The 14628-nt window shown below is 40.5% G+C and overlaps 1 protein-coding gene across 6 annotated transcripts in view; it reads left to right on the forward strand.

The window, feature by feature from the left end:
* Positions 1–14628, forward strand: part of DAB2 (DAB adaptor protein 2) — a 70898-nt gene that overhangs the window by 18785 nt on the left and 37485 nt on the right. The window lies entirely within an intron of this gene.

Raw genomic sequence — 14628 nt, forward strand, 5'->3', positions numbered from 1 at the left:
GACCGCCTAATTAACTCCTCCAAGGGTGTTTATTTTTGCCCTGTGACAAAGGCTGGGGACCTGGTTTGTGCCCCCGAGAAGCTTTTTCCTGGTGACTGACAACGTTTGGCATGAAAATGTGAACTTTGTCTTACACCCGCGTTCTTAAGAAAGTATCTGCCCAAGAGACTGAACAAACTTGTTTTAAATCCCTGGAGCGTTTAAAAGGTGTTGGCCTGCTTGCTGTAAACTGGCTGGAAAGATTAAGTAAGAATTCTAGAAAAGGGGGGAAAAATGAATGGGTTAAAACCATGGAGCCCCAGTCAGCATAGCGGTTTTCATAGCATAGAGCTGACTCTGTTATTTGTTTCTGCTTCCTTTCCTCTTGACTCAATTCCTAGCCTGGAATTCAGGTCCACAGTCAGTTTCAGCAGGGAGCTGTTTGAGTCCAAAGGGAAATTTAACTGGATTAAAAGCACTTAAAGAATCTGGATGTTATCTCCACCACATTCCCCCACCCCACCCCCACCCCACCTTTTCCTCTTTCTTTTTGGTTTGTGTTTGGAAGGAAGAGAGGCACACTTGTAAAGTGAGAAGAGCAGAAATAAGCTTCCAGACACATGGAAAGACTTAAAAATTACGGAGGGGAGACTTCATGAATAGTAAATGTTGTTATTACACTATAAAGTGACCTAATGAAAAAATTTCTGGCTCTAATCAGGCAAAGCAGAGGAGTGGGGGAGAAGGAGGTAAGACAAAAACTAACTCAAACAGAAGTAATGGCTGAAGGAAGAAGGCAGCTACAAAAATGCCTTCAAGATGTCTGATAAGGCTCTTGGAATGGCTTTGATGGGATATATAATTGATCTTCTTTGCGGGCTGAAGGTCGACACAGGAGCATCTACTGGCTGGTGGGGAGGGAGGAACTAGCTGGGAATGGGGGAGCATCCTAGCTACCAAATGGCTCCTCTCCACGCTCCATGACATCTCCATGCTTGCTTCGGGCACTGGCAGTCAGGCCACAATTAGGCCGATTTTCTCTGGGCCTACTGCCCCGCCCACCCCAGGTTCTGTCCCTCACTGAAGGGAGACAGGCCTCGATGACATTGTAGGAAAGATTATGGCCTTGAGAATTCAGAAGTTTTTGGGATTGAGCTCTCCTTAATCTTTGGGGAAGGACCTTTTTTTGTTGAAGCACTGCACATGTGGAAATAAACAGTACCACACTTAATACAACAAGGAGCGTGTAATGTAGACAGTGTCCTAGAAAAAGCGGGGAGTAGACCTAGTGGCCTTTTCCAACGTGTATTTCTGGGACTGATTACTTCTAAATTCCTAATCAGTTTCCCCCTGAGGCAGACGGGATTCTTTTTCCCATCGGTGAATAAGCTAACTTACCCTTCCCCTTCCCACTGTCATCTCTATCCTTTCTTATCCAAATGACTGCTCTAGAAACCAGTTCTTCTTAAGCTATACCCTCCCACATTTTATTGGGCGGCTGGGACAAAGCGGTGGTAGTGGAATGTCCTCCAACTTTGAGCCAGGACACAAACGTCATTGCCGTTCTCGCCATCTTGGACACAATTGGATCTTCCCCTGAGGATGTGAGAGAGGGCGGGGAGCCATGTGTGGCCCTTGTTAAAAACCTTGTCCAACTTGCTGAGGAAGAGTCCACATCTCCCCTCGAGACTTTTTACCGATTTTAGATTCAACTAAAAGTCCAAATTCCTATGGATTAGGTTTATTTGGTGTCTTGTTCCACGAGGTTGAGTGGATCTTTGTCTTCTTGTTTGAGTTGAAGAGAATTGCTCTTAAGACACTTGTTGGCATGAGGTGGTACCAGGACCTCTGGAAGCTTCTGGCCAGGTGGGCTGGGGGCGATATTTATTGGCCTGCTTGGTCATGCCTCAATTATCTGAAGATTAAGAGAGTAGGAAGATATAGGCCACCAGGAGGCTTTGTGGGTACGTGGGCTCTTGGTGGCACAGCAAACATGTCCTGCTTCATTTCTAATTCTACCATAAGCCTAAGCTTGCTCCCACTGATATTTTTTACCTGAATGGTTTTGAAGGCTCCATGTGTTTCTCTCCTTCAACGTCTCCTGCCCGGAGGATGTGACTAATGTCAAGGACAAGCGGAGGTGCTGAAATACTGGAGAAGCCTACTGAAGACTGAGCTCTCCAGCGTGCTCAGTTGCCCTAATGGTTATCACAGCACACCTCCCTAGGTGGAAAAGCTTGAAAGCTCACTGGTTGGGGAGTTTCGGCTCACAGATCCAACGTATCAGGTTTTCTGTCCTCCAAACGGAATCAGAACGAGAACTACCCTGGCGATCTGAGACACCTGAGTCACAGGATGTGCTCTTTTAAAATTCTCTCTGGTGCTGTGTGTCATTCTTGACTTGAAGCCGTGCCACTGAGTGGCACGGAGGTAGGCCAGAGTCACCTTGTGGTGAACTAGCTGTACCGTTGGTTAGGTGTGGTTGGTGGGAACCTAACTCACGGGAACGGAGCCTGACGGGATTGCATGAATCAGGAGGCAAGCGGGCAGTCAAGTTTCCTCCTCTACAAGAAGCTGCTACTTTCTGATGAGGAGGGCAAGGCAGGCCGAGTATGGACACCGAGGACTAGAAGTCATGCCAGTTTCTGCCTCCCACCCAGGACAGTCAGGTAGTGGGTTGAGAGCGTGGGTTCTGGGATCCTGCTGCCTTGGTTCAGATCCCAGCCACACCACTGTTGCTTAAGTGACCTTGGGCAAATTGCGTAACCTCTCTGTACTTAAGCTTTCTTATCTGGAGAGAATAAGAGTACCTACCCCAAGCTTGTTGGGAGGAGCGTGAGTCTAATATGCTCAGAATACTTTTTTTAAATGTTTATTTATTTATTTTTGAGAGAGAGAGAGAGAGAGAGAGAGAGCACGAGCAGGGAAGGGACAGAAAGAGAGAGAGACAGAGAATCCCAAGCAAGCTCCATGCTGTCAGCACAGTGCCTGACTCGGGGCTTGAACTCATGAGCCATGAGATCATGACCTAAGCCGAAATCAAGAGTCAGACGCTTAACCCACAGAGCCACCCAGATGCCCCTATGCATAGAATACTTTATTCTGTTTGATTTAGAAATGTGTTTTATTTATTTATTTATTTATTTATTTATTTATTTATTTATTTTGCCCACTGAACCACTGAATTATGTGTCTTTGTGAAAACTGAAGGCAGAGGGGAGAAATGTCTCCATCAAAATAGGGCGCTGCTCATCAACCTGGAAAACGTGAATCATTCAAGCACTTCATATTAACAAAGCCGTGTGTTTGCTGTGCTCACGCGAGGCTAGAACAGACAGGGAGTTACTCTCCGTTCTTTGCCTGGAAGCCTGCAGTTTGGTTTGGTCAAGCTGACCTCCTCTGGTCTGGCTGAAGTCTCCACCCCCTCTCAGCCTCCCTGCGGAGAAAGAGCAGTTCTTCCCCAAGTCAGCATGAAACTAGAAGGAAGTGGGAAAGGAGGGACCACCCATACTACACCGAGTGACTAGGCTAGAAATAAAGTCTTCTGAGTGCGTGCGGCCCCATCCTATCCTTGCCCACATAGCCGGGCAGGTTGCCATGGTTACTCCCCTTCCTGCATCCTTCTCCTACCCTGGAAGGAAGCCTGCCACTCCAGGGCAAGCAAAATCTGAACAAATTGCTTCCTGGTCTAAAAATGGAAGTTGCTTTTTTATTGGTAGCCTCCTGTCTACCTACCTCACCCTTTTCCTCTTCTACACTTATTTTAATCTTACCACTTAATTGTCTAAGTCTCACTAATTCTTACGTCATCAAGGTGGCCAAACCTTAAGCTTTACGAAATTTCAGGAACATGGGAGCTATTGGCTCAGTATTGAAGAAGCCTGGCAATTTTTCTCTGCTACCATAATTTATACAAGCTAGCTGAGCAAGTGACCTTTAACTGCCTTACGCTAGCGAGAATGCTGAATGACCTGAGCAAGCAGAGTGGTCGGCTATAAGGAAATTACCAGAAGGCAGAATGAGGAAGCGTGAGGGCTGTCACTTAGATTTTTAGGTAACCACAAAGTAAGGGAGCAGGTGGCATAGGGACTAGGAATCCTGGCAGAGTGAGATTTAAAACACTATTCAACCTGGAAGACTTTTGGGTGAGGGATATGTGCTTTAACAGTTTCTCTGAGTAAACAGCTGTCCTCTCTCTCTCTAGCAATGTGATGCAAAGAGTCTGTTACTCTGAAATAGACTTCGGTCTCTGTGTGATGGAGGAAATGCATAAGCTGTCATTTAAAAAATAAAATGCATTCTGTCTTCCAAGATTGGACACTTAGTTGCCTTGGTGTGTATTTCACAGCTAGAGAGAATTCATCTAAGATAGTAGTTCTCAGAGTGTGGTCCCCAGACTGCAACATTGGCATCATCTGGGAACTTGTTAGACATGCAAATTCTTGGTCTCCATCCCAAATCCACTGAGCCAAATTCTAGCGGTAGGTTTCATCCAGTGGTATTTCAAGCAGCCCTCTGCGTGAATCTAAGAGTAACTTTCACAATTCATTTGTTTTATAATCCAGTTGTTCAGTGGAAAGCATAACAAAGTATTTGGGTTCCTACAGTCATGGAAATAATAAGCAAAGCACTTAAACATAGCTCAGTTTAACCGAATCTTAGGATGCAAAAAGATGAAAAAGGACAGACCTTGACATTTTTCCTACTATCTCAATTATTGCTGTCTTGATCCTAGGAAAACCGATATACTCCTTAGTTTTATATATCACCTCACTTCCAAATCCTTTCTCCACTTTTGGGTTTTTTTAAGGTCATAATTAATCTCCATTTATTAGGAGACTGTCCCAGTTACTTCTTTTAAAAAAGATTCTAGTAAACTAGATCATTACCCTTGAACCAGATGGTTTTCTCTAACCTATAAAACTTTTTATTTTGTTTTTTATGCAATGCCGAGAGTGCAGATGAAGGCCTCTCCAAATTGGTAAATGAATCTACTGCACTTAGTTTTTATAGAGCTTTACGGTTTATAAAGTACCATTCCATTCTCCCATTTAACTTTCCCTTCAAATAACTTACCATAGAAAAAATGTCTCCATTTCTTAGCTCAGATCTGATCAGTGCAGATCAACTTGTCCTAGGTCCTACCTACCATTAAAGGGGAAAGCCAGGATTCAAGCATGATTTGAATCTTGGTGTTTCTTTAGTAAGTACCTATTATGCTAATTATGTTGCTAGCCTGACAATGAAAGAACTCCTAGGGAGTGGAAATCTAGAAGAAAGTCTGTACCTCCTGAAGCAAAGGCCGTGGACTCTGGATCTGCATTGCGGTGGCAGCTGCACCATTTCTTAGGCACGCTGCTCACGTCTCTGACCCTTGGGTGTTGCCTCACCCACCCTGCAAAACAGTCCTAAGAATGCCTGATGTTAATCAGAGAGTGATGTTGAGCAGAGATCACACCTTAGACTGAAAAATACAAGGGTGTGATCTAAAATTAGAGAATTGGAACCCTGGTTTCGAGAAGGTGGCACATGATTCGTGGGTAAGAGCTCGGATTATGAACGGCAAATGACTGGGACCACCAGTCGCTTTGCCATTGAAGACAAGAGATACCATGTCTGAGCTTTGTTTTCTCCATCAGTAGAATAGGTGGCCCCAAAGTTAAAGGTGAACCCATTAAAAAAAAAAAAAACAAACCTTCTCAGAGCCGTTGCGTCCGCAGCACCCCTACTCTAGAACCAAAATTCTCGGTACAACTAAGCTGATATTTGGAAAATGTTCTTGCTTTCATTGTTTGTGAACTTTAAGCAAGCTAAAATCTAGAGACGAATTTCCGCTGAAAATCAGGAGACCTTCCTTCTTGCACACCTTGAAACTATAAAATGTGAGGGTCAAGCAGGAGAATGTGGCAATGCTTCATAAACCAGTACAGGCACGCAAATATTAACTCTTAAGGTACCACTTAAATCTCATCCGGGCAGGACAATTCAGTCCTCCTAAGGTTTAGGGTTCATCCATACTCAGAGAACGGGACAGTGATGAACAGCTTCACTAAATGTGTCCATATTGGAGATAGCTGCCCTCCTTGTTCTAAACATTTCACACAAATGACCTCACTGATTTTTCGTATTTTATGTGTCCTATTAGGGGCCCAAGGCCTGTTTTAATCTTCTAGAATATGTCACACAGATGCTAAAGGGCTTTTTATTACCATTTCTTTATTTAGCATATGCTTGAGCATTTGTCAGTGTCTAGGGTAGTTGTAGGAAGAATGCTGAGTTATATGAAGAATTGGGCTTCGGGGCGCAATGTTAATCCAGATGGGAAACATATAATTGACCTCTAGATCAGAGGGTCAGAGTGGGAATGGTACACATAGTAGTTGCTCAAATGTCTGTTCTTTAAAAGAAAGTCTCAGATCTGCTTTAATTACATTAACACTGGGCGGTGGTAGTGGTATTTTTGTGTGTGTGTGTGTGTGTGTGTGTGTGTGTGTGTGTGTGTGTTTTAACCTTTGCTTCTAAAGTTAAACATCTTAATTGCAATCCTATTTTTTAAGTAGAAGACAAATATGTGACTGATAGAATAGGCTCTTCCATCCGCATCTGGTTGATAATGAGATTTCATATCGATTTCTGCTTGGACCAAGGCTCAGCTATAACCGAAGATTTTGGAAAAACTCATAGACTTGAATTGAAAAGGTCATTTTATTCGGTGTCCAGGCTGCCTTCTGAAGGGTATCCTGATGCATGGATGCTTGCTTAACTGCCTGCCAACTTGTTCTTTGGGATTTCTGATTTATTTATCCTGCTCGTCTAAAGTTCTCAGTGACTAAAAGTTGGCTGTAATTGAAAGTTGGATGATAATATTTACCCGACACCTGCTAGCAGACATATAAGTGCCAACAATTGCTGCCTATAAGAAATTTAGAAAAAAAAAAAAAATGGCATCTACTCAACTAACCCGTGGTTTTATTATAATTAAGTGACACAGGTAGGGTCCAGAGAAAGAAAAGGCCACCAGTGTGGTAATGGACTTGGCTTTTAAAGGAATGGTGGAAGTCAGAAGAAAAACACATCTTTGGCAGAAGCACGTAAGCAAATTGTGCAGGTGTATGTCCAAAGATACAGACTGGCCAGTATGACCAAGAGAAAGTACAGATGGCGGAAAGAGAAGCGATGGGTTTGGAAAGGAGAGAAGGATTGTGCTGAGACTTGGATGTAAGGACAAGAACTTAAATCTGTATTTGTTATGCAGTAGATCAGTTTGTTAAATCAGGAAAAGAAAATGCTGACTCAGATAAATTAACCTAGCTATATTGGTCGAATGAATTTGAGCAGAGATGGTTTAGCGGTTAAAGAAAAACCTGTATTTCATGAAAAACCAGCAGAGAAAACATCCAGCAAATCGAATATTAAGGAGCAAACGGAAGTTATGCATTACCCCTAATGTTTTAAGTGCCCTGCTCTTTACCACACTGTGTGGGGCCTCAAAAAGTAGGAGCTGACCTCAAAATTTCATTGAGTTGGAGAAAGAGTTCTACATGAATCAGAGGGCAACAATAGGTCATGGCAAGTGTATAAAAGTGGTCCGCTGGTGAGAGGTCAGGGAAGACTCCCCTAAGGCAACACACCTTGAGTGGACTTTGAATGACAGGCAGAAATTCATGCAGGTGAAGGCAGTAAGTATTACAGATGAGGAAGGCAACACAGGAAGGCACAGTGTGTGTGTGTGTGTGTGTGTGTGTGTGTGTGTGTGTGTCTGTCTGTCCAGGGCAAATGGAAAAGATTAGCCTCTCTAGGGAACAGGTCTCTGTCTCTGTCTCTCTAAAGATACATTGATAGATAGATAGATAGATAGATAGATAGATAGAAAGATAGATAGATAGACGTGATTAGTACAAAAGCAGGAAGGCCATGAGGTCCGATAAAGTATTACCACAAGAATTCAGCCATAAAAGTAGGTCAGTTACAACTAGTGACTTAGATTTTCATGGGACCCTTTTACAACTTAGATTTTCATGGGACCCTTTTGAGAAGGTGAAGGAAAAATTCATCCCACAAAGAGTTTCTTTATGTATTCTAAATATATTAAAAAGTACCTATGTTATGTGTACAGAAAATAGCAAAATAACACCGTAATATGAGTTGGCTAATTGTGAGAGACAAGATACGTGATATAAGGAAGTATAGCTCTTTTGGAAACAGGAACTTGGGAGTGGCAATGAGGCAAGATTAGGGAGGAATACCGAAAATAATTTTTTGAAATTTTTTGATGGGGAGGGAGGGGGGTATGGACATAAAGGGTAGTTATAGAAAATAGAGGGCCAAAAGTTTGCCTGATTTGGTCGACATGTGAACAGTCCAAGATAAATCTTAGCTTTGTTCTAAACTACAGACCGTACTGCGAATAGATCTTTTAGGTAAATCCAAGTACCAGATAAATTCTGTAGCTCTGTTTCCAGAGAGTGTATAGAGATACCAATGTTCAACTTTCTTTATGAAAACCTTTAAGAGAAACAATGGAGGAAACTGTGTTCTGTTTTAGGATTTGGACCCTTATACTTTATGCAGCCAACACTTGTTTAAGGGCATACTATTTGCAGTGGTTATAAAGTCCAAATTTTTAAAGACTGACATTGACCAGGGGTTATCAGATACTCCCTTTGTAGTGCTCTTGTAACCAGACTATGCCGCTTAAATAACCAAAGCTATTTTGGGGGGTGGCCCTGGTTATATTTTCATAATACTGCTTCATTAAAATCTGTAAGTCAGTAGTGTTGCCTGATCTGAAAGTGACACCATTGAACTCAGAAAATCTGATAATTAGGAGTTTGCTTCTAGAATACAGAGGCTCATGTCATCTCTGAATCGCTTGCTTTTCTGAATGACAAAGCTGAATGCCAAGTGAGCATAGCGTTTCTTTCTGGTGTTTATGAAAATAATGTTGATTCAGAAATTTGGATAACTTTTTAGGAAACATCGCTGACATTCTTTTTTAAGTTTACTTATTTATTGAGAGAGAGAGTCTGCATGCACGAGTGGGGGAGGGGCAGAGAGAGAAGGAGAGAGAACCCCAAGCAGAATCTGCACTGTGAACCCATGACTCAGGGCTTGAACCCATGAACCGTGAGATCACGACCTAAGCTGAAATCAAGAGTCAAATACTTAACAGACTGAGCCACCCAGGTGCCCCCTGACATTCTTTAATAACCTAGTGTATCACAAGATTCTTTCCTCCCACTGTTTCTGTCACACAGATGCTCTTCCAGATTGTAATATGGTTATAGGAGACTCTCAAACATTGAATGTAAATATCCTCCATCTAATTAGTGGTTTAAGTAAATGTCATAATTTGAAAACTGTGTGTCGAAGATGATAATTAAGCCCTTAAGATGAAATTTGCATCTTTCCATGGTTGATATGAAGAAAGCAGTTTATGTGGGATTCCTTGAAGTAGTATTAATTTTGCTCTTACAAAACATTATTAATGGCAATGAGCCTTTCTACCTTCATCAGAAGCATTTCCTCTAAAAAACTTACCACGAGATAGAGAGCAAACTGAGGATTGATGGGCAGAAGTAGGGATGAGGGTGACCTAAATGAGTGATGGATATTAAGGAGGGCACTTGTCCTATTGAGCACTCGGTGTTATATGTAAGCGATGGATCACTGAATTCTACTCCGGAAACCAATATTAATGCTATATGTTCAATAACTAGAATTTAAAGAAAAAATTGAAGAATAAAAATAAATAAATACATAAATAAACAAATAAATAAAACAAATAAAATAAAAAATAAAAAACTTGGCACCAGTTGTTTACTAACACTTGCTTGTTCTCTGTATCGTAAGGCCCTTGAGAACAGAGACCACGTCTGTTTCATCAGAGTCTGTATAGCACAGCACAGCGCTTGGCACCCCGTAGGTGTTCAATAACCAATAACCAGATGGCCAAGTGAATGAATGGCAAGTTACTCTCACTTGCATTATTGATTGTAAATTATTATAGAGTGAGCAAAATGAGAAATTTCAGCTCGCCTTTCCATCTACTGGTATAAGTAAAACAGTTCCGAGTCTTTTTTTTTTTTTTTTTAACTTTAAGGTTATTTATAATGAGCAACATCCATGTATTCCTCTAGCTTATATCTGCTCAGGGCCTGAGAAAGGCAGACAAGCTGTTACTGAAATTCTCCAGATGGTATGGTCTTTTCAAGTCCTTGGGTTAACTTCTACCAATGGAGTATTCATCATGGCTCATACATGGATCTTACTCAATAGGTATTATTATCACCTGGCCAATAATTATCGTAGTGGTGAATAGTTTTCAACCTGATAACTTCTCCCAAGGATGACTTCTTATTCTCCTTCTGTTTCTTCTTTTTAAAGTGGCTAGGAAACTGTTTCCTAAAAAAAACTAATAAAACTTGAGGAAATAGATGAAACCTTTGGCTCAGCGCTGGATAATTAACGTTATCCCTTTGACTTACACAATTTCTGCCAAAATCAAAAGAAGCCTGGTTTTTTAGTTGGCATATGCTGCTGTAATGTAGGTAAAGATGTGATATCCATTAGGCTCTTTAAACTGCTTAAATTGGGTTGCCAATTAATTACTGTTGCACAGACCCCACTGGGTCCAAGGAAAACCAGTCAAAAAACCAACAATAGACCATATACTGATCAAGTTTTAAAAATCCCATCATAAAAGAATTTTGTTAAGCCCTAGTGACTATTTGATTCAAGCCTTACTGTTCATTTTTTAATACATTGGGAGTGTTTCTCGATAATTTTATATAACCAAGTATCAATGAATGACGTCTAAGTCAATAATGGCAGGCAGGATTCTATGTTTCAGATGTGCGCATGTTCACTTTGTAGTTTCTCTTAGCTTTTGAGTTTAATTTCACATGACTTCTAGCAAGCGCTCACGATTCTGTCTCTAGCTCAAGGGAGACTATAGATTTATCTACATTATAAATATTGCTGTCTGACAAATTAGCTCATCTCTAAGGAATTTAATTTTAAAAATGCAGTAAGGCACTGTCACCCTGATATCACTATTCTAAATGCATAAGAAGCAATCTGTCTCTCATTCTACTTGCCCCTTCTTCACCAGCATTTCCTTAGTATTGACCTTTCTAGTCTTCTCAAGTTATGTGGAATGCATATATAAAATGGGAAAGTGCTGTATATTCTGCTTCATACAAGGAGCTATAAGATGTGACTGTTAGTCAGTAGCTGCTTTTTCTAAAGGATGTTCTTTTAGGTGCTCACATTTCCAAGTACCAATTCACTTACAGAAGCTTTTAGCAAACTGGCATTATGGGAATTCTATTTTTAGGATAAAATGGATCTTAGAATGAAGGTTATAAGACAAAATGGCCTTTGATTCTTTTTTTAAAGCCACCTTTGGGACACTTGGTTCATATGAAGTTTGAGGGTCACTGTGCATGATAGCTTGGCAAGATGGGATAACCTTGGATCTGACATTTGAGATTGTTAGACCTTAACCTTTCAATTAAAAGGCTTTGTTTCCAAAAGATTAGCCAAGTATTTAAATGAAAAAAAAAAAAAAAGGCAGCGTTAAATCACTCAAAATGGCAAGTTCGCGCAACTATCATACTACAAAGCTGTGTGACCCTTTGAAGCCATGGCTCCATATTCAGACTCGTCACCTCCCCAACCTCCACACCATTGCTCAAAACCTCAAAGTCTTTCCAGTACTGTCTAGACAAAATATACTCCTGAAAATTCATTCTAATCCAGTTTGACCCACCTTTTAACCTTTTTTCCTCCTATCACCCAGCACGGGTCTTGTATTCTAACGAAGCTGACATAAATATCCTTTGCTCACTGCTATCAATTTCTCTTTCCCGAAAAGTGTTTTCTGGATCGTTCACATTCCTCCAATCTGAAGAACTAGCTTAATTCCTTTTCTTGTACAATTCTAAAACAAAAGAAGTTGAGAGCATACATATTAGACCTGTGTGGTTTTTAGTGGGTTCATGGACTTTTTTTAAGATTTTTTTTTAAATGTCTATTTATTTTTGAGAGAGAAAGAAAGAGAGCGTGCTAATGGGGACAGGGCAGAGAGGGGCAGATGGAGGGACCCAGAGCAGGTTCTGCATGCTGACAGCAGAGAGCCCCATGCTGGGCTCCAACTCCAGGATGGGTGAGACCATGACCTGAGGTACCCAGGTGCCCTGTTGACTTTTGCACTTCACCTTCTCTTCTGTCAAGTAGGGATGATGATCCTCCCCCCATAGCACTAAACGACAGAGTCTTAGCATCACAGCTGGCATATAATAAACATGCAATAAACTTAACTTAAAAATATGGCATTATACCTTCTGTGTCTCTAAGAAACCTGTTTAAGCCATCACTGATCCTGCACTTTCTATCCACTCTGCTCTCTCTTTTCCAGGACATTTATCACCTTCTGAAAGACTGTAATCCATTTATGTGTTTCCCTGCTAGAAGGTAAACCCTATAAAGGAATAGATTCTTATTTTGCTCACTGACATATCCCAAGCTGCAGAAGAGTACCTGGCACATAGTAGGGGCATAGATTTATTACATTAATTAGCTTCATTCAGGGGTAAACTTTGTTTTCAGTCTCTAAACTGCAGTGGTTTTGAGCAGAGATTAGTTGCCAAACCCCATATGCTTTGAAAAAAAAAAAAAGAAGAAGAATTAAAATTTTTAAAGCTGTCAGTATTTGAAAGCTTTTTTATTCCTTTTAAGGTAATTTTTTAATCCTTTTAAGGGCATTTCTTAAGTGGAGGTGCAAATGTAGAATGAAACTTTGGGTAGGAAATCTCGACACTGGAGAGATCAACCCTCAGAAAGAAATTTTAATCACATCCGCTTCTGATAATTAGCCCTAAGAGTAGAACTTTGCTTATTTTAGTGGGACTAAGAAAACTTAATCCCTTAATGTTGTTTCTCTTACTATATTCTTTGGCAAAACTCATTATCTATGTGCTTCTATAGTTCGTTAAGGAGTACATCCTAGTTTTAAAAAAAACACACATTACAGCTATAAACATTCCTAATTTCAGCTTTTGCTGCACTAGAAGCCACCTATGGGGTATAGAAGGGCTTGATCATTAGTTTTTTGAGGATTTGTTTTAACCTCCTTGTCTACAATATTGAGTCTTTTTAATAAAGATTGGATTAGGAACTGAATAGTGGCTTTCAAAGAAGACTTGTCTTTGCATAGGGCTATAGAGTTCAGCTAAGGAAACGAGTGATCTAATTACATTCTGTGATGCTAAAAATGCCTACATTATAAGACTAGAAATTAGCAGATTCCACCATGCATCTGTCTAAACTTCAAGGACCAGATCAAGTTACATTTATTTAATGACCGTAATAGGGACAATAAAGAGAGGGTACACAGGGAACACCTATCTAATCGCCTATATCTATCCCATGTTTTCCATAAGTATTCAAGTATCAGTTACTTAGCAAGCACAGAATTTTCCAGTAGGTCATTACTAGTTCAGGGACTAGACAAGATTGCTCTAAAAGCTATGAAACATGTTGCTTAAATGGTACATTTTTTATGAACCAGGAACACTTCCTTTATAGTGAGTCATTGATGTTGATGTTCCTGTGTAGGCTAACCAGAAGCCTTTTTGTAGTTCAATAAAAATATGAATGTATCATAGTGGGCCAGGAGGTCTCAGTGGAAGCTCAGCAAAGTGGCATGTAATAAGCAACAATTGCTACTAGTACATCTTACGCTAAACTATAGACCCACACGGCACCATCATGTTTTATCATCTTCCAAAAACCCAATGGGGATGGTGTGCATTTAAGAGGCCAGGAGAAGAAAGAACTCTCATTCCATCTGCTTATTCTGGGAAAGGCTCCTGTGGTAAGTCAGATTTTGTTTTGTTTTATTTTTTTTTTTTACCAACTTCTTGTTTTAAAGCAAAGGCTTGCCATTAAAGGATACGTGTGTCCCTGAGTGCTAGGCAGGTTTACAAGTGATAACCTAATGCAAAGGAAGAATACGTGACACAATTTCGAGCCAAAGCTCTGATAAATAGAAAATAGAATATACTTCAAAAAATTGTAGCGCAACTGTTAGACAATTGTAATCTCGCTATTAACTTAAGTCGTATTTATTTAACATGAAATGAGTAAACAGTTACCCAGCATTAGATTCATACAAAAGCTGTCTGCAGCTGGAGATGATTTTGAATAACAGATTTTAAAGGGCACAGACATAGATCCAATAAGTGAGACTTTATAGTCTAGAAAACCAGAAAAACTACATTGTGGAGGTGTATAAATTTATCGTTTTAAGTTAAGCCCTTTTAGGGAAGTAACAGTTCCTTTTGAACCATATGAATTGATGATTTGTTTAGTTAATTCATTTATTTCCTTTTAAAATGTACAAACTGAGTTGCTTCTCAGACTAGTAGTATAGGTTTATAAGAAGCAGCATATTACATTCACTGTTACTTCACAAAAATATACAGTTAAGACACCAATTATTTCTTCAGTCTTATAGAATAATAACTAGATCAAAAGTAAAACAAACAGGGGCGCCTGGGTGGTGCAGTCGGTTAAGCGTCCGACTTCAGCCAGGTCACGATCTCGCGGTCCGTGAGTTTGAGCCCCGCATCAGGCTCTGGGCTG

The sequence above is a fragment of the Leopardus geoffroyi genome, chromosome A1 (assembly GCF_018350155.1).
Source record: "Leopardus geoffroyi isolate Oge1 chromosome A1, O.geoffroyi_Oge1_pat1.0, whole genome shotgun sequence".
NCBI classification, from domain to species: domain Eukaryota; kingdom Metazoa; phylum Chordata; class Mammalia; order Carnivora; family Felidae; genus Leopardus; species Leopardus geoffroyi.